Source organism: Marmota monax, unplaced genomic scaffold, assembly GCF_021218885.2.
Source record: "Marmota monax isolate L192 unplaced genomic scaffold, Marmota_monax_Labrador192_F-V1.1 WCK01_AAM20220418_F8-fsc00010, whole genome shotgun sequence".
NCBI classification, from domain to species: Eukaryota; Metazoa; Chordata; class Mammalia; order Rodentia; family Sciuridae; genus Marmota; species Marmota monax.
In genome coordinates, this window is record NW_026692321.1 from 5435642 (window position 1) to 5456192 (window position 20551).

Sequence of the window (20551 nt, forward strand, 5' to 3'; positions counted from 1 at the left end):
TTCTAAAATCAGCAGCAGTCCAGTTCAGAAGGTTCCCCCCACCTCATGGGCAGGTTGTCCAGAGCCAGAGAAAAGGAAGTGATTCAAAGAAAAAAGGAAGTGCTTGAGGAGAGAGCCCTTGGTTACAGCCCGTGTGTCTTGTGTGAACCTGGTTTGAACAGTTGGCTGAAACCTGTAGCAACAGCCCCACAGCCAATCGTGGTGCCAGGAGCAACAGGCTCCGCCTCCCAGGAGCCTCTCCCCTGTCCCCAGGGGGAGACCCCTCTAGACACCCCTCCCACACACAAACCCTCCACCTTCCGGTCCCTGTCTCCAGGCCCCTCACGCAGAGTGGTGGGAACATGTCATTCCACAGGCAGGGCCTGTGCTCCCTCCACACACTTTCTTTTCAGAAGCGATTTCCCTGAGGCCCTTCCGGCCCTGCGCTGGCTTAAGTCAATAGGATGTTACATTCCTTGACAAACAACCTGTACCCTTAGCGCTGTTTTCCAGGTGAGGAATGTAAGACTCCTTCCTCCTGGTCAGAACACAGACTGTCCTGGAAGGGGGCTCCTGTGGCTTTTACACACACCCAAGATTCCAAGACCCAGGAACCCAGGATCGTTAAAAGCAAAGCCCACCAACATGAAATCTATCCAAACAAGGGCCCATTAGAACCAGTCAGCACAGGTCACTTCGCATCTCATTTCAATCTCACTGTGATGGCAAACGCCAGCCCACACCTGGGTTTCGCTTGGATACCTGTGGAAAAACCAGAGGCAGGAGGGACTTGCAAATCTACTGTCACTCAAAAGTTGAGAGGTAGTACCTGGGCAAAACCCTCTAGAAACTTCCCTAAGACTCCACAAAACTGGGGGACGTCAGGTCCCTCTCCTCTTTGAGACAAACCTCCTCTCCTTGAGGGGTCGTTCCTTTCTCTCTAACAGACCTTGCTGTACTTCTACTACATCTAACGTCTTGCCTGACATCTTCTCCTGCGGGAACACAAGTGCCAAGGGACACACTGTGGATTCCCAAGATCACCAAGCAACAACTCCACACGCCACCCAAGCTCCTGAACCATGAGGCATCTGGCTGGCCTGTGTCCACAGAGGGGGGCGTAGACCTTGGGAAGCCCCTGGGCAACACAGAAGTCCTTGTTACCTGTGGTGGGCCCTGACCACACCTGGATTACTAGGGAGGCTACTCATGGAGATCCCTTGGTAGGTGTGCTGACCTGACAAGACAATAACTCAGGGTGGGACTTGTCACTCCAGAAAGGAAAACAGGTCACTGATGTTGTGGGGCTTTGGCCACAATGTCGGACCCCACTCAGCGGGAGGGACTAGCGGTGAGTTCAGCCACATGGGCAGTGAGCCATCATTCGTGAATATGCAAGGAAACCCCAACAAACCTGGGCTCCGAGGCTCAGGCAAACGTCCCTGCCTGGCACCACTCCACAGCGTCACACTTCAATTCAGAGAGGGTGGTGAGACCTCAGGGAATACAGCAGCTTCGCCTTGGAACCTCCCTGGTGTCACCTTCTTTACCTCTTTCTTTGCCCAGTTCTGATTTGTGTCCTTTGCTATTAAAAAAAAAAAAGCAAAACTATGACCCTTAAGTATGGCCCTTTCTTGAGTTCTGAGTCATTCTAGGGGACTGTTGGAAGTGAGGGGCATGTATGGGGACCCCTGAAAGTATAGCCAGTTAGCCTGAAGCAAGGATGGCCTGGGATCCCTGAACGGGCATCTGTGTCTACGTGAGCTCCCTGTGTGGGGGACGGGCCTGTAACCTTGAGTTTGGCTGCTCCAGGTCGCTCCCCTTCTTGAGGACTCATCCTCTGTCCTGCTTCACAGTGACATTGACCCTCGCTGGCTTCGTGCCTTCTGCCTCCTCTCCCAGGGCATCCTCCTCCAGCCTGTAGTGAGAAAGGTCTCCTAAAACTCAAATGGGACCCACCCCCTCCCTTCTTCAGCCCCTCCTCAGCCATTTGCCCCTGAGTGACATCAGAACTCCCCAGCCCCTCACACACAGACCGGCAATGTGGCCTCTCGCTGACCTCTCTTCCTCCTGACCCCAACTAGGGACCTTCCCTCTGGCTACACTGCTGTCCTGGTGGCTTCCTGAACTTGTGGGCATAACGTAGGTCTCAACTCCACTCTGACCTTCAGAATTTAGCCAGCAGTGTCACTTCCTCCTGGAAGTTTATCTATAGTGACCCTTTTCCCATGACTCATGACCCGTCTGGAGCCCCTGCCCTGCTGTCAGCACCCGCCACCCCTTGATGTGATGAGCTGGGACAGGACTTTGGTGCCCTCTGGACAGATGGCCGAGCTGTGGGAGTCTCAAGGCCGAGGACTGGCTCACATCTGCCCTGTGGTTTCAGACGCTCTCGCATCAGCTCTGGAACCCAGTAAGCTCCCGGTGCATGTGTGTGGGATGAAGGACCGACAAGTCACTCCACCTCAGGGACTCTCCATACCTCTGTTTTTTAAGAAAGTAAGATTTACAAATATTTATCACTCAGATTGACAGCAGTCCCCATTTGGGCTATGGGTCAAGCTAGGCCCACGCACAGAACCCTGGGGAACTATCTCTCACCCACGTCTGACCCTTCTTACTGTCCTGTGACATTTACGCATCACTTGTACTCAGATGAGAGGACTGACTGTGGATAGATGGATTATACTACTGATTTTAACTTAGGTAATTGTTTTAAAATGAAGTGGCTTTGAAACAATCCATCGGGGGCATGGAGTTCACAGGTAGATCACTTAACCTCACGTGTGCCAGTCCCAGGCATGGGTCCCGCACCCCAAAAACAAAACAAAATGATCTGAGGAAAAAAATCCCCAAATTGAAAATAATCCTAATATCCTAGCCCATGTGAACAATAGGTATGTTTAAAAAAAAACCCTTTAAATTAAAATATATATTTTTTTATCTTTACCACCAGTTCCTGGCACAGTTCTATTAAAACCTTTGAACTCTTCTGGGTAATGGGTCTTTTGATGCCAGTGAATGAGTCATGGGGTAGAAGGGGACACCTAGACAGCTTCAGAGTGGGAGCTGGTCACCAGAAAGACTAAGCCATGATTAGGGGGTTGGAACTTTCAGCCCCTGCCCCCAACCTTCAGGGAGAGGAGAGGGGCTGGAGCTGGAGTTGATCCTCAGAGGCCAACGATTTCAAGGCCAACGATCTCAATCGTTGGCCTTGAGACTCCCACAGCTCGGCTATCCGTCCACTCACCAAGGACAAAATATATTCTCCATAAGAACCCTGAGGTTAGGGGCTTGCCAGTCTGTGAACACGTGCACGGGCCAGGAGAAGGCCACCTCCATCTCCATGGTGACAGACACTCCAGCTCTGGACCCTTCCAGACCCCGCCCCACACCTCCCATCTGGCTTTTCATGTGTCTCCTTTGTAATAACTTTGACCAGAAGCAGCCCCTTTCCTGAGTTCTGAGTCTTCTGGAGAGTTACCCTATCAAACCTGAAGGGTGGGTGTGAGCTCGTGAATTTATCGTCAGCTGGGCAGAAATGTGGGTGCCCTGGGGACCCCGTTGGTGGCTGGCATCTAAATTGGGAGAAGTCTCATAATTTGGGAGTCTGACCCAACTCCAGGCAGACAGTATCAGAACTGAATTAAATTGCTGATCATCAAGTTGGTGTTGGAGAACTGGTTGTTGGTGGGGAAACCCACCACACACTAGCTGACGGAGCTGGCAAACACAGGCAAGCACAACGGGGATCTCATCGGGTAGGACAAGCCAGGCGTTTCCATCGCAAGGTGGGTTTGTATGTAGTGCAATTGCTACGAAGCAGCCTCCCTCTCTGCTCTGCGTCGGGGTAGCTCAAGACTGCAGGAGGCCACTTCCCTCAGCAACACACTGGAACTAAGCACCCAGAACCCAGGACCAGCCTCAGCCCTGAGCGTGGTGTTTAAAGTGTCCTCAAACCAGTTCTTCTTTTCTTTTCTTTTTCTTTCTTTCTTTCTTTCTTTTAAGTAAATAAGGGGCAGCATTTATTTCATAGGTTTGTCCCCAGAGTTAGCACAATATTTGGACATAGGACATGTTCAATAATCATCGTCTCTGTGCCCTCACAGTGACCCCTGATTGTCAAAAAACTTCATCCCAGGGACCCTCTGCCCTTTATTTTTTTATTTTATTTGTCAGAGCTGACAAGTAAAGGCCGTCTCTCCACAGACGGAGAGAGGCCCTCTCCCCTGTAAGAGCTCCCTCTCGCACTCTCCTCCCCTCAACCCATTTCCATTTCTTGGGGTGGTGTATTACTCAGCTCTTTCTGCTGCTGTAACCCAGGGTCCTGACAAGAACAATTTTAGAGGAGGAGACTTTATTTGGCTCTCAGGGTTTCAGAGGTCTCAGTCCATAGGCGGCCGGCTCCATTCCTCGGGGCCCAAGATGAGGCAGAACGTCGTGGTGGAGGAGTGTGGTGGAGGGAAGCAGCTGAGGACATAGCACTGGGAAGCAGAGGGAGACTAAGCTTCACTCACCAGGGACAAAATATATACCCCAAGGCCCCCCATGACTCCTCTAGCCACACCCCACCTGCCTACGATACCACCCAGGTGTCCATTTGACTGGATTATTGCACTGGTTGGGTCGAGGGTCTCATGACCGATCATCATTTCACCTCTAAACGTTCTTGCATTGTCACACACAGGAGCTTTTGCAGGGGGACAGCTCATATCGAAACCATAACAGGTGGTGATCACTGATCACTGTCAATTCAGTTCTTGACAAAACTTTTTTTTTTTTTTTTTTTTTTTTTGTAGTGCTGGGAATCGTCTTGTGCATGGTGGGCAAGCACTGTACCCCAGCTCCACCCCAGCCCCAGGCTTTACGAACTCTCAACAACTTAGTGGAAAATGTTTGGGAACTCCTTTTGAGGGTTTTTTTTTTTTTTTCAACAACAACAAAAAGTGTCTAAGAGGCAGTATCAGTGGGCAAATGCTTATATGGAGTAAATAATGGAATACGAGATGGTAAGACACCAAAATGCACTCCTTTGTCAACAAATACTGCTGGAAATGCCCAGAAAATACTCACGAACATTTGGCTGTTCATTAGAAATTTTCAGTGGGAAGTTTGCTCGACTGGATAAAACTACAGATGCTGTTACTGTGTCCAAAAAGGTCAGGTATCAAGGTTGAAGTCCATGAAGAACTGCTTTTCTTATGAGCCACTAAGGAATGACAACCAGAGGAGTTCTTTCTCTTCTGTAAATGATCTCTTCAGGTAAAACAATGTGTTATTGAAAAACTGCTGGAGCTACATTTGACTTGGAATTAAAAAAAAAAAAAAAAAAGGAGTTCAGGATTGGACTACCAAGGTAGTTCAGACTGGGAGTTCACTACCTGCACCCCCAAAGCAGGGAAAGGATGAGCCGGAAGTGCAGCCCACAGGAAGTGGTTGGCTTGATTAAAAAGCAAACAACGCAACAAAAAACTGGACATTTAAACAGACAAGGGTCTTTTCAATGTTTTGCCAGGAATGAAGAAAGTCTTTTGTTCCAGAAATTCAGTGGATCATGTGACAGACATTTAAAAGACCCATTGAGCTTAAACAAATAGACCTAGAACGAGTGTCCCAAATCTGCTGGCCCTTTGTCCACAGCAAGTGGTTCTTGGCACAGCTGTTGGCTCCCCAGCACATTCTTAAAAGCGTGAGCATAAACGTACGTACGTATGTGCGCACTTGTGTACACACACACACACACATACACGCACATTCTGACACTTCAGGAAAAAGTGACATGTTCATCATCCTAAGAAAGTAACTGCTTTATCTTATGCAATGGACCATTTTGAAAAACCTGTTAGGAAATGTTACATTGTTGCATGGGATTTTAAGGGAGTGAGCAGCTAATAATGTGTCAATTAAAAACTCTTTCATATCTGCACACTTTAAACAACAACAACAAACTTGGAACAGAGTCTCTAATCTAGAAATCATCCCAGCGAGAGAAGTGGTGGATTTTGAAGACATTATTAAAAATACTTTGCAAAAGTAGCAGGTTGACAGCACAAATAATGGAAAGTTATTCATCATATTTTGAAAACAAACAAAAATCTTTGCATAACTGGTGAATTTAAAAGAGAAAGATAATTTTCTGTGGGTGAACAAGAGAGCCCTCTGCCTTCTGGCTCCCATATTGGGCTGTGTATTCTTCAGCTACGATGCTCATCAAGTCCAAATATTAAAATAAGCAACTTACATACAAATATATAAATAAGCAACCTCAGCTCACTAAGCCTATTATTACAGCAGGATTATTTTAAAAAGAAGAATGAACCATACCCAATTGCATTATTTTCACCAACAAAATTTGATCATTGACATATTTGAGAGAAAAGCTTTTGTACCCATATTGAGAACAAAAATTAAAATCATTTCAAAATGTTGCTAACCGTATAGTAAGTCTGCCTAGTTCCATTTTTGTGCAAGTTTTATAAATGCATAATGGGTCAGAACAATAATGCATGAGTATAATTTACAAATAAAGTAACATGTTTGGCATAGTGGTGCAGACCCTGATCCCAGCTACTCTGGATGCTGAAGCCGAAGCTGAAAGTTGCAAATTCAAGTCCAGACTGGGCAACTTAGCGAGACCTGTCTCAAAATAAAAAATAAAAAAAGCTGGGGATGTGGCTCTGTGGTGGGATGCTTAACTAGTCTATGCGAAGCCTTAGGTTTAGTCCCCGCCAGGAAGGCAGCATATACACATATAAAAGTTGCTCTGAGGGCTGGGGATGTGGCTCAAGCGGTAGCGCGCTCACCTGGCATGCGTACAGTCCGGGTTCGATCCTCAGCACCACATACAAACAAAGATGTTGTTTCCGCTGAAAACTAAAAAAATAAATATTAAAAAAAATTCTCTCTCTCTCTCTCTCTTTAAAAAATAAATAAATAAATAAAATAAAAGTTGCTCCGAGGACCTGGGGTTCTGGCTGGGTGGCGGAGTTGTTGCCTAGCATGTGCAAAGCCCTGTTTGATTCAAGCACCAAAAAAGCAAACTTTTTTAAAAAGTTGGTCCAAGACTTTTTCTGGCCAACAATCCCTCTCTCTTTACCCGTCCTTCGCAGAGTGACCTGGCCTCTCTCTCCTTAAGAGGCAGGCTTTTCCTTCCCTCTGAACTTGGATCAATAGAATGGGTGGCACTAACATTCTGCGGTTTCTGAGGTTCGTCTGTAAGAGTTATGCAGTTCCTGCCATGATTGCTTGGGAAGCTCCTGCTTGGGGCCCGTCCATCACGTTACTGATGTAGGGAGAAAAAGAGAGGTCCTCATCTCCCATGCATCCCTGCGATTGCCAGACCAGAGTGAAACCATCTTGAACATCCCAGGCCTAGCTACCACCTGGGAGCAATGACACGGGAGACCCAAGCCACTTCCACATGGAGCTAAAGAACTCCTCAGCGGGGCCCCAGGTCCCTGGCCCACAGAACTGGGAGCAGAGGAGTTGGTGGCTGCTGGTGGCAGCCAGGGTCAGAGGTCTTGACCGCATAGCAATAGAAGGCTGAGGGGTGAAGTCCACACTCCACAGCATGTGGCATTTACTCCTTCAAAAGATGTCCGCTCCTTCCAGTCTTCTAAAAAGCTTTTATTTATTTAAGAAATGGTGGTAAAGTATACACAACAGAAAACCTGCCCTTTTACCCTTTCAGGTGCGGGCTCGGTGCCTTGGGTACTCAGCCATCCCACCACCGTATCCAGAACTTCCTCAGCCCAAACTGACGCCCACTAAGCTCCCCCTCCGCCCCCGCCGCCAGGCCCCAGGACCACCACTCCACCTTCCATCTTTATGACTCCCATTCCTGGGGACCGCGGGCCAGCGGCCTGGGGCATTTCCTTTGTGTCTGGCTTCGTGGGCTTGGCCTGGTGTCCCCAAGGTGTGCTCATGTGGAGCAGGCGTCCGAATTCCCCTCCTTTTAAAGACCGAATCAATTCTATTTGTACTTCCCCAGCTTCCCTCCCTCTGGCCCCGTCACCACCTTTGCTGTTCCAGACAAACCCATCTGCTGTCCCCAACGCGCCTCCCACACGTCTGCCTCGGAGCCTCCACCTGCCTCTGGGCTGCTCCTCTGTTCGAAGCCTTCTCAAGCCCTGTTCATGCCTCAGAACTCGTCCGACCCCACCTTCCTGCAGGGAATAGTACCCCGCTCCTGGGCTCCCACACACTTACCAGGTGCACCCGCAAAACTCCCGCGCCCCTGCCTGCCAGCCCATGCCAGCTCTGGGGGGGCCCTGGCATTGTTCCTCTTATGCCTCGAGGAGGTCAGTGCCAGGCCTGGAGCTCAGCAGATGCCTGGGAAGTAAACGCGAATGTAGGGAAACAGGGAAACTCACCTGCAGTGGCCCGGAGCTCCATCCACCCCGCAGCACACACTGTGCTGCCAGCCCTTCCGCCGGCTGCGTCAGCTCCGAGTAGATGGCGAAGTCAAATTCCATCGGGGCCACTCTGGGGCTGCAGGACCTCGGTCAGCTTCGTTTTATTCCCTGAGGAATGGACAGATACCGTGGGATTCCGGGGTTGGCTGAGCGGTCGGCTGTGGGAGGCCAGGTAGGGAGCGATTCACAGACTGCAGCTTTGGAGTCGCATGGCACACATTGGGGTTATGGGACAGTTAATTTTATGTGTCAACTTGACTGAGCAAAGGGACACTCAGCTGGTAAAATACTAATTGTGGATGTGACTTTGAGGAGGTGTCCAGAAGAGGTGAGCATTTGAATCAGTAGACAGACTAGGGAAACCTCGGCTCCCGGGTGAGGGGGTCTCATCCCATCCACGAGAGCAGAGGAGAGCGAGGCAGAGGGAGGGCGAAGTCACTTTCTGCTTCAGTTGGGACGTCTGTCTTCTCCTGCCCTGTGACCTCAGTGGTCCTGGGCCTGGGGTCTTCAGACTCAGACCAGGATGGACACCTCGGCTTTCCTGCCCCTGCATCTTACAGACAGCAGAACGCGGGACGTCTCCATAATCACAGACTAATCACATCAGATCAATCTTTTTCTGTATTTTTCATATATTCTGTTTGTCCTGCTTCTCTGGGGAACCCTGGCACTGAAGGGAGGTCCCTAGATCTGTCACCTGGTGGAGGGCAGGCTGCCCCACCACCCTGTTTTGACATTTTCGCCCAAAGCCAGGTCCTTGTAACAATTGGAATTCCCAGTGTTTTTCTCACCAGGGACCCCTTTTCTGATAAACCACATGGTTGTAAACAAGTCCCATTCCCAGAGAAGGCAAAGGGCAGACGTCCCTTGCCCCTTTATTTTATTTTTAAATTCATTTTTAATATTTATTTTTTAGTTATAGGTGGACACAATGTCTTTATTTTATTTTACATGGTGCTGAGGATCGAACCCAGGGCCTCTCACATGCTAGGCGGGCGCTCTACCTCTGAGCCACAACCCCAGCCCGGGGTTTTATTTTTATTCATTCATTATTCATTTATCTATTTCCTCCCTCTCTTGCTCTCTCTGTTTATTTTTATTTTAATAATTACTTTTAGTTGTCAATGGATCTTTTGTTTCATTTATTTGTTTCTGTGTGGCCACGGAGCCACAACCCCAGCCTCTCACTCTCTCTTGAATCTCCTTCCTTCCTTTTTTCCTCTTTGGTGCTGGGGATTGAACCCAAGGATGCTCTACCATTGAGCTACATTCCAAGCCCTTTTTAGTTCTTACTAAGTTGTCCAGGCTGGCCTCAAAGTTGTGGTCCTCCTGTCTCAGCCTCCCGCATTGCTGGGATTGCCAAGTATGTCCCTGCACCCAGCTCTTCTTTCTTTATCAGAATTTTGGTTTCTATTTAAGTGACAGAAGTAAGCAAATACATTTTGAAAAAACATAAACAATACAGATAACATAGCTATGTATCCAGAAAAATATGAAATATCCCCTTTTCCCGACCTTCTCTCCAGCAATACCTGAGAGGAAACCCAGGCCAGGGAGAAATTGTTGCTATAAGTAGAACAGGACACCGCCCTCCCCTTGAAAATCCCACATAAGAGGGCCGCCCCTGGCTCCCGGAGTTACTGCCCTACCTGTTCCTGCCCCAGATGTTCTTTGCTTCCTTGCCCCGCCCTTTCTGGGCACTGGCAGCCTGACTCTCTGCCTCTATCAGAGGACCCTGTGCAGGGTCACGGTCCCACAGCGGAAGGCTGCCTCCCCACCTGGGCTGCATCTGCCGGCTGACCCGGCCCTTCCTTCCTGGAAGCCCTTCCTCTCGGCGACTCTGACCCCACACGTGGCCTGGCTCGGACGCTCTGTTGACGCGCAAGGAGCTGCCCAGAGTGGCCTTTGGGGCGACTTCTCATCTCAAAGGTTTGACCTAAGAAGTGATATAATCCAGACCAAGATCAACAGAAATTGGGCCAAAATTGAGCATGGCCTCCCTCAAAGAGCCCTGTCTGGAATGTCAAAGAGGTTGTTTTCAGGAGAGACAAAGGCCAGGACGGTGAGACAGCAGGAACCAGGTGTTGTATAGAACTCCCCCGGGGCAGCAGGATTTTACAAGTTTAAATCAAATCAAATTGCTTACTATGCGCCACATCCTGAAAGGAGCACAAAGAAAAGTAAGGCAGTGTTTCCCTTTAAGGAAAATCACAGCTACACATTTCTGTCATTTGATACATTAGCTATTAGATCTGTCATTCATAAGGTGGAAAAATCCAAAGTTGTGTCCTCTCACATCCGTGCACACTGAGCCAGGTGCCGTGGCTCACATCTGTAACGCCAGCTACTTGGGAGACCAAGGCCGGGACCATCTCAAGTTCAAGTTCAGTATGGGCAACTTAGCAAGAACTTGTCTCAAAATAAAAAATACAAAAGGCTGCGGATGTAGCTGAATGGTAGAGTACCCAGTACCAAAGTGAGGGGTTGGGCTCCTCCTGCCTTAAGTGCCTTCTCCTTGGCCCAACATGGCTGCTGGAACTTGGGCCATTACATTGACATTCTAGCCGCTGGAGAGGAGAAAGGGGACTGGAAGGCACATTCTCTCCTTAAAGGAACATGACTCCCAGAAGTGGCACACGTTACTTCTGCTGTGTCTCCTCGTCCATAACAGAGAGACTTGGTTGCATCCCACTGGAGGGGCATGTGCTTAGGTGTGGGGTGTGTGTTGGAGAAGGGAGGGAGAGGCATGGGGCATGACAAGCACTGAGAAGTGGCACTTGGGGCGCGGCACTACACTTGCTGGAGCCATGGCTGTGTGGAGGCAGCTGGCATGGGAGAGGCTGGGCCCTGAGACGGGTCCCAGGCTGCTTGTCCCCACTCCCGTCTTCAGACAGACTCATCCAGGGTACTGGTTCCGGCCTGTCTGGACAGTGGCGGTTCTCGACCTCCACCCATAACAATTACACGCAGCAGCCTCAGGTCCATTCTGCGTCAGGCTGAACGGAGGGTGACGGCGACAGATTCTCCATTAGTGCATTAAAGGGTGACAGTTGGCAGGTAGGTCCTGCACCCACGGGGAGCACCCAAGCCCTGCTGCCGCTTGAGGGAGGGGCGAGCTGTGCGCAGGGGCAGGTGCCTAGAGGAGCACCCTCAGGCCCCAGTTCCCTTGGGGCTCACCTCGTGCACATTGCTGCAGGCAGTGGGGCCCCTGCAGCCCTGAGTGATGTGCACTTTGTCCTCGTGGACCCCACAGCTCCCCAGGTTCTCCTGCCTCGATGGGGGGCCAGGCTGCAGAGAGAGGCCCCGGGAAGGGGGACCTGGGGCCACTCCTGGCCCTGCAGGGCAGGCCATGTTCCGGGCGTGGCTACACCTCTGGGGGCGCGGGCAGCCCTCCCCACTTGCAGCTTTTTCCATATTCGCCCTGAACTTTCCTTCAAACAATGAAGAGGAAATGCTCTCAACCCAGATGGCCAGGATACACGTGTCCGCGGCTATTCGCGGGGAGGGAGCTGCCGTGCCAGGGCTGCTGCCCCGGGAAGGAAGCCCGACCCACGAGATCCAGGAAGCAATAATCCAGCACCCGCAGCCCTGGCTGCAGGCCGGTCACCTTCAGGCCACGACAGGCTGGGCGGCCTCCCTCCGCAAGCCCCGGGGTTGCCCTTCTCCATCAGACAAGCCCCACGGAGCTGGTCTGGGGTCCAGGGGTCAGGCTCTACGGCATGGGTGTCCCTGACCATGCGTGGGCTCCCTCACTCCCTGACCTGGGAGGCTCTGGATCCCCCTTGCGGGACCCTCCCTTGCCACCCTGACTGACAGGACCAGGCTCGATGGGCTTCACAGAATTGCTCCTTCCACCACCCCAAATAGGGACACGAAATGCTACGGAGACCGGGAATTTGTCACTGTGGAGACCCCCTGGCCCAGATCAGGGATGGGCAGAGTAGAAATCCCCTGCTCTGGGGTCCCAAGCTCTCCCTGAACAAACCAAGTGGCTGTCACGAGGGTCACCAGGTGTGTGGGAACGCGGCACTCACACTGGGTGGCCTAGACCACAGGACGGCGTCGGCTCCTGGCTCTGGAAGCCAGGCAGCCAGGAAGGGTGGGCTGGCTCCCGGGGCTGCGAGGGCAAACCTGTCCCAGGCCCGTCCCAGCGTGGGGCGTTTTGCTGGCATCTTGAACACCCTTGGCGTGTCGCCTGACCCTGGTCTCCACCCTCGTGTTCACATGGGCTCTCCCTGTGGGTGTGTCTGTGTCCTCAGTTTCCCTTTTAATGAGGACATAAGTCATATTACTTTGTCACCCACACCCTAATGACCAGATTTTAATTGGATTACCTCTGTAAAGACCCCATCTCCAAGTAAAGTCACACCCGGAAGGACTGGGGGTTAGAACTCCAACATACAGCCAGGCACGGTGGCCACGCCTATGACCCCAGACCTCGGGTGGCTGAGGCAGGAGGATCTCGAGTTAAAGCCAGCCTCAGCAATTTAGTGAGGTGCTAAGCAACTCAGCAAAACCCTGTCTCTAAATAAAATATAAAAAGAGCTGGGGATGTGGCTCAGTGGTTTAGCACCCCTGGGTTTAATTCCTGGTACCATACAAATTCTGGGGGAACACAATTCAGCTCTGTCACATGTGGGAGTCCCATGTAGTAACTGGGACATACTTTTAATAAAAAATAATTTATTGTTTGTCTGAAATTCAGACTCAACTGGGCATCTATATTTTTTTAAACTGGCAGCCCTGCTTTGAGCAACACCCACCTGTGAAAACAGCTATTCCCAACAGAACAGCGGAGATGGCTTTTGCTTTATGAAGTGATTAATCATAGGATGTCCTTAAATAGCAAATTCCTCCAGAGGCATCAAAGCAGCAGAGTAAGGACCAGGCCACACTGCTGGAGCGGAAAGCCCACGTGTGTTCTAAATTTAGGACGGCAGTTGAGGGTCAGTTTACAGAGGATGAGCTCCAGGATTCCCCGCTGCTCCTGGGCCAGGGATGAGAGGGGCTCACAGTCAGGGATGAGCTGGTGCCCCAAGCCCAGCCAGTGCTTTCTGGGGGATAGGCCCGTCTTGCCGGCCACTGCCCTCTTTCAGTGTTGATGTCCCCCTCTCTTGAGTCTCTGTGGCCGGGTTGTGTGCACCCAAGTCCCTCCTCGTTACCCCACTGCAGGGTGGCAGCTTCCAGGTCCTGAGTTTCAGAGTCAGGGGCATTTGACATCCTAGAGTCAGAGCAAGAAGGAATCTGAGTCTGGCAGAAGCCACTGCAGGGTGACAGGGAGAGGCCATGGGTGGCAGAGACAGGCAAGCGTAGTGGGAGGTGCAGGCAGGAAGGGCGGCTGCTGGAGAGAGCTCATGTCCCCTCCCTCTTGAAGACAGAGGCTGAGGACCCAGACCCACAGGACACAAGGCTGACAGTCCAGAAGGCAAGGCGTGCCCACTGCAGGCTTGGTGCCCACTCTGTCCCTGCAGGCCTGGCTGGCCTCCCCCACACCCAGTGGTTCCACATCAGGAAGGCAGAGCTGGCCGGCCGGGGCTCTGCTGACGATAGAGCTTGTCTGTGAGAGGCCTAGGACATGTCCATGGAGACAGGTTCAGTCTTCTTCGACTCCAGAAACCACTGTGGCCCACATCCCACTGGGAATAATGGCAAGCAGGTGACTCAGAGAGATAGCATCAGATGCGGTTAGAATTCGCCCACAGCTGGGGGATTAGCTGTGGTGTCTAATGGGCCTTCTGCAGTGGGACTTGGCAGCAATTAGACCAGGGCCAATTAGCAGGACCACGCAGAAGCTTATGGGAGAACAGGGTCCTGGCACCTGCACCTGGAGCCGGGCCATCTCAGCTGTCCTGCTCTGCACTTGGGCTGACCAGGGAGACAGACTGCGTTCCTGCCACGCAGCCACGGAGGCCTGTGTGACCTGTGTGCTGGGCCAGCGGCCACATTTCACTCCAGGAGCAGGGCCAGCATGGCTGTGTCACCCTCTCACAGATGTCTCACTCTCTCCCCCGCCACGCTCCTGCGAGTCACCCCACCCAGGAAGAGCTTAAATCCCAACAATGACAACCAAGGTCAAAAATCCCTGGAACTCAACTCTGGTGGCAAAGATCCATTCAGTGAGAAATTGGGATGTTTGTGCACTTGGGAGTTGGGCGTGACTGGCGTGGGTAAACCTGGGGTGTCCTCCAGATACACCACATGTGTGTGCGAATGCTCCTGTAGACGCCGCCCCCCTTTCACATCATCTGGCGTCCACACTCATTGCTTCCTTGAGTGAAGTAACTCACAGAGACAAAACCTCGCAGACAAAATTCCTGCTCCTAGAGGTGACGGGTGTAGATAGTGATGGTGTAGATGATGTAGGTGATGGTGAGCATTCAGGAAGGGGCTGACTCAGGTGGGCAGCAGCAGGCAGTAGGGGGCTGGGGGTGCTCACCAGGGTGGTGTGAGGGCAGGAGCCTGATGCAGGAACACCGGATCGGAGCAAGGTCTCCAGAGAGGTGGGACGGTGGCTTCCCTTCCTCTGCAGGCTGCTGAACCACCACACAAGCCCACAGATTCAGCACTCAAGGGCTCTCAAGCCACAGAGAAAAGCCTGAGGAGCCTAGTCCAATGATGAGGGTGTCCAGGGTCTTCCAGAATGTTCCCTTAGGAATGAAGGAAGGGGGGGGCTCTTCAGAGGCTGGCTTTGATGTTTTTGTTTCTAGGCTGCACAGATGGCCTCGTGTTGTTCAGACACACTGCAGCCAGCCTCATGCAGCACAGCCCAGGGCGTCGGTTCCTGCCCAGGGGAAGCTGAAGGTTCTCGGGAGAAGGCGGCTGGCAACCAACAAAGCGCATGTCAGAAAGGCAGCTCCAGAAGTCCCAGCAGCAAGGCTCTGCAGCAGGGGCCCCAGCACCCCGCTCTTAGCCACTGCCTGCCTAAGCCAGGGAAATGCCTCCTGCCACCAGGCCCTGGGTCAGGGCACCCCCTGGAGACTGCCTGATGAGCAAGTAGGTCCTGGAGGACTCAGCCCATCCTCCTTAGGGACCAAGGAGACAATTCCCCACAGGGGCCTCTGTCAACGTGGGACAGCGGCTCTGAGCACTGGGGCAGGCAGCTGTCCTCAGTGTCCATTGGGAGTCAAGTTCAATGACTCATGGCTCAGAGTCAGAGCCCAGGGCCAGCCACACCCAGACCATCTTATCCCAGACGTACTTACCACAGTGAGCGGAGGAACTCCGGCTTCTCAGACGTTGCTGGGACGAGGAAGGCAAGCCTCCCAGGCTGGCTGGAGTGCTGCTCCAACGAGGACCACATTCCCACACTCTTGGTGGGGCCCGGAGCCCCTACAAGAATGTCAGCTTCGCATTATGCTTGTTATTGAAGCCACCGGCAAAGTGAGGAGCGAGAGGACTGGAAATACTGTGGCCTGAAGAAAGAGCCTTTTGTTTCTCTCACATAATGGTCTGGAAGGAAGCAGCCCGAGCTGTGGGGTGGCTCCAGGAAGCTGCTTGGGGACCCACATTCTTTCGACCCGTGGTTCTTCCCTGTCCTACAGAGATGTCCCAGTCTGCAGGGCTGAAACGGCATCACTCCGTTTTGGTGGAGATCTCAGAGGGGAGAAAGAGGGAGAGTGCCCAAGTCATCGCCCGTCAATCCAGTTACATGGTCTCTGTCACATCATACTGGCACTAGAGTTAGTCAACTTTTCATCACTGTGACCAAAGTGCCCAAGAGGAACAATTAGAGGAGGAAAAGTTTATTTTGGCTCACAGTTTCAGAGGTTCAGTCCACGCTGGGCCGACTCCATTGCTCTGGGCCTGGCGGGAGGCAGAAGGTCAGGGTGGAAGGGCTGGGGGGAGCTGCTCTGCTCACAGCAGCCAGGGCCATGGGGTGGGGGGTCAGGAAGGGGCTGCAGGACAGATGCTCCTTCCAGTGACCCCCTCCTCCACTCACCTCCCACTGCCTAGTCCCTGCCCTGTCAGTCCATTCAAACTAGGAGGGACTGGCTAATGTCACAGTCCGTCCATTCACCTCTGAATATTCTTGCATTAACACAGGAGACTTGGGGGACACCTCAAAGCCGCTCCCCAGGCAGCCTGGGCCATGTTGTGTGCCAAGCTAAAACAGGGGGTTCTTACATCCATGGAATAAGGAGAGAAAGGGCTCTGGACAGTTAGCTGTCTCGCCCCAGGTGGAGACCCCGACCACTGGCCTGGTCCCCAGCCACCTCGGGCCCTAACTCCAGTGACAACCAGACAAGTAGCCGCTGAGCTTCCACTTTTGCAGAATGAATGCTGGCATCTGCCTCCAGTCCCCGGGGGTTCCACACTGCCAGGGCTGGAATATTCTAGGCTCTCCGTAGTGTCGAGGAGAGCTACCAAGCCTGGTGTTTACCCTCATGGCCTCCCACACGGTCTGGTCAGGCCAGGAGAACTAAGGTGGGTGCACGCAGCACTCCAGAGACCACCAAGGCCGCGCCAGTGCCCTCACCTGTCGACACGACGACCTGTTCACCAGGTTGTTCCTCTCTTCAGAGACACAGAAAGGGCTCCACAGGATTGTGCCACTGCCCCACGGTGGAGAGCTCATCTGACTCCTGTCCCATGCCCCGTCCCATGCCTCCCCCCGCCCACCGCCTGCTGCCCCCTAAGCCCAAACCCAAATCTGTCAAATCTGAGGTGAGGCAGCACATCATGCAGGAAGGACAAGGCAAGGAAAGCTGTTCTGATCGCGGCAGCCAGGAGCAGAGAGAAACGGGAGGGTCCTGATGCACAAAGGGAGCCTTTCTGGCACCTCAAGCCCAGCACCGTCTGGTAACATTACCAGGAAGACCCCTGAGCAGACTTTCCTCGGCTGGTGTGAAGGGTGGCAGGGTCCCAGCCCAGGGCTCTGCTAGTCTGAGCGCACACGCAGTTGCCTTTGGCAATCCTGGGAGCCCTTCGCTGGAGACTCTGAAGGAGGCTGGCTCTCCAGGAGGCCCTGGCCCTGTAGGCTCACCTGTCCCTGAAGATACCTCCAGATGGTGCTTTGTAGAGATCAGCCTTTCCAGAGATGTGAGACCCATGGCTGGAGTCTCCCACCTGTCTGGCCTCTGACTTTATTCTCTGCATTCCAACTAGTCTTTGGGCCACCCAGTTACAGATGCCCTTCCTGGAGCATGGAGTGGCCAAGACCCGGTTCCAGCCCACTCCCAGCATGTGAATTTCCGCTCCCAGGTATATGTGCATGGACAGGTACAAACCAAATAGCAGAATAGGAGATGAAGGTCCTGAATATATAAATAACTCCTAGAACTCAACAGTGACAACAATTTAAAAAATTTTAAATGGACAAAGGACTTGAAGAGACATTTGTTTAAAGAGGATAAACAAGTGGTCAGTACACACATGAAAATATGGCCATGCTCATTAGGGAAACGTAAACCAAAACCACCAGGAGAAAGCACCTCAGACCCGCCAGGATGCTACCGTCAAAACAATAAAGATATTAGTGATAATTAATAAAAACAGAACAAGAGGTGGTTGGGAGCGGTTGGAACCCAGGTGTCACTGGTGGGAATGTAAGTGGTGCAGCTACTGTGGCCAAGGGTTCAGGTGTTCCCCAAAATTCTAGCCCAGGCTGCCACACAGGTGAACCTTGAGGACAAGGTCAGGAGAAATTAGCCAGATGATAAAGGACCCAGCTGTGCAGCGGCACTTCCTGATGTGCTTACACCAGGCAAACTCAGGGGTGGCGGCTGCCACACTGGGAGAAGGGAATAGGAAATCAGTGTTGAATGGGTACAGTTCCAGCTGGGAAGATGGAAACGCTTTGTGGTAGACGGTGGTGACAGAGGCACAACACTATGAATGTTCCATGCTCATTGACAGATTGCACTTAAAAATGGCTAAAATAACAGCGACACCCTCGGCCCCCAGGAAGGGACAGGCTATTTTTCTTGTCACATGAGTGGCTTTTCACTAAGCGCATGCAGGGCAACATGAAGGGCTGGGCATGCGGCTGGCCCGCCAGGCGCTGGAGCAGGAATCAGAGATGCAGCCCGGCTCCCCCGCGCCTGCGGTCTCCCCAAGGCTGGCTTCACGCATGGAAACCACATTAGTGTAGGGAGGAAAACTCCGGTTGAGTCATTTGCAGGATGTGGGAGTCCAGGCAGGACTTCCAAACTTGGCAGCCTGGGAGGAAATGATCTGATATTTTAGCCTCCCCTGTCACCTAGGTGCTCAGCGGGGACGACTCTGCTTCCTATCTTAAGACGTTTCCAAAAGCCATGCTCCTGAGCACCTCCACAAACGCACGTCCAGGAAGGACAGGCTGCCCCGGGCCCGGGCCCACGGCCTCAAGTGCTCTCACAGGAAGCAGGCGCGTGATCTCGGAGCTGCGATCGGGCGCTGACCTCACGATGAACAGCAGTCAAAACAGGAGGCCGGGAGGCCACGGGGGTCACCCGCAGCGCTGGCTCGGGCTGGGTGTCTCTCCATGGCAGCCCTCTCACCCGGACTCCCGGAACCACAGCCACAGCCCAGCCTCCCCACTTTCAGCCCGTCGACCCTTCTCGCTACCCAATTCTCTCTTGTCCCCTTTTTTTAGTGGCATTTCCAAGGCCACAGATGCCACAGAGCTGACTGACCAGGGACCTGGCAGGAAGGATGAGGACCATTTACAGATGGGACACTCGATTCTTCTGTCCTGAAATATCCACTCATCTCCTTTGTCCCCCCTGGGGCTGGGAAGGCCAGCTGGGCCTTCCCTCTGGGGTCCCTGGGTGTGCACATTTGGGGTCCAGGCCTGAGTCGTGCTGAGACCAAGCTGTGGGCTTCCTGTCCCACAACAAACATCTCACTGTTTGCCTATGCATGTCTTCATTTTTTTAAGTGGACTTTAATTTGCTCCAACAGTTTTAGATTTACAGACAGATTGAGATGACGGCACAGTTTCCGTGTGCACTTCACACCCAGCTTCCCCCGATTCAATATCCCACCTTGATATGGAACATTCGTTACCATTAATAAGCCGGTACTGGTGCTGTACATTAAGTCTATAGTTTGCTCCAATTTCCTTAGGTTTTACCCAAAGTTCTTTTTCTGTCCCAAGGTCCCCTGCAGGGTACCACATCCCACCAAGTCTTCTTAGGCTCCACAAGGCTGTGGTGGTCTCTTGTGTCCTTTCTCTGGAAGCTTCTTAAGGGTGACGTAGTCTCCCACCCTCTGCCCTTGCATCTCCTCATAGTGTCTAGCTGGACTTTCCTGTGACATACCTCGACTTTCAATGTTGACAACTCAATCAGACAAAAGGGACAGCTCCTGGGCTGAGTTACCCAGGTCTGTGGACAGGCTTTGTCCAGAGGGAGGGCACAACGAAGCCAGGAGCTATCCTGATCTAATTCAGCGCAACCCGGGGGAGCTGGAGGAAGAAAGTCCCAGCCACCTGGTTTCTACAGTAGCAGGACCTTGCCACTCACGTGTGGAGCCTGCTCCCTGACATAGGGCCTGGGACCTCGTTGGAAGCAGAGTCTCCACTGTGGTAGCATCTCGTCACAGTTTGATGACTGTCCTTGTGGACAGAATCCACTAGAACACATTCCTGCTGTCCTCACAGCTACGGTTAAGCTGGGTCTGCCCTGGACCAAAGCATTGGCGAGGCTGGGCAGAGCGGCAGGTGAGCACCCAGCCAGAGAACGCCCGTGCCAGCACCACCAGGCCCTTCACCCACTTTATCTCATCCAGTGCCCCTGAACCGTTTGAAGGCAGAACAATGACGTCCACTTGACAAAGAAACCAGAGATGGTAACGTCGGCACGTTTCAGATACTCTCAGAGGCAAATGGCTTCAGGGCTGTTCATCTCGCCTGAGCTGTGTGGTGTCTGGGCCTCCGTGGTCACCAGGCTTCCAGGAGCCTGAGGTGGGGACCCTGGTGGTGGGCAGAGGTCTGTGGGCCACAGGGTTTCTGTGGCTGCTGGGAACCAGACTGGAGCCCTCTCCCACACGTTTGGAGACATTCACCAAGACCTGCAGGGCCACTGGGGCTGGGACTCAGGACCTCCTGGTCCTGCTAGGGCAGGAGTGACTAATTTGAGGCGAGATGGGAGGGCCGGCCCATGTTCTCAAGCAGCGCCACGTGCCTGCCCCCTGTCCCCAGCAGCAGCTGCCTTCCCTGAGCAGCTTCCCTCCATACA

General features: G+C 52.6%; 1 long non-coding RNA gene across 3 annotated transcripts; it reads right to left on the reverse strand.

Moving 5' to 3' along the window:
• Positions 1–286: 286 nt before the first annotated feature.
• On the reverse strand, positions 287–16115 carry LOC124090810 (uncharacterized). Of its 3 annotated transcripts, XR_009226540.1 has the most exons (7): positions 15596–16109; positions 13157–15212; positions 8352–8501; positions 6783–6852; positions 1772–1897; positions 1394–1564; positions 287–741 (listed from the first exon to the last, which is right to left on the reverse strand). It is a non-coding gene; the product is annotated as an uncharacterized LOC124090810 (long non-coding RNA). The 3 variants fall into 3 exon arrangements; XR_009226541.1 differs by lacking the exons at positions 287–741; positions 1394–1564; positions 1772–1897 and adding exons at positions 3379–4463; positions 5053–6615 and having other exon boundaries at positions 15596–16115; XR_006851232.2 differs by lacking the exons at positions 287–741; positions 1394–1564; positions 1772–1897 and adding an exon at positions 3379–6615 and having other exon boundaries at positions 15596–16107.
• Positions 16116–20551: the final 4436 nt, after the last annotated feature.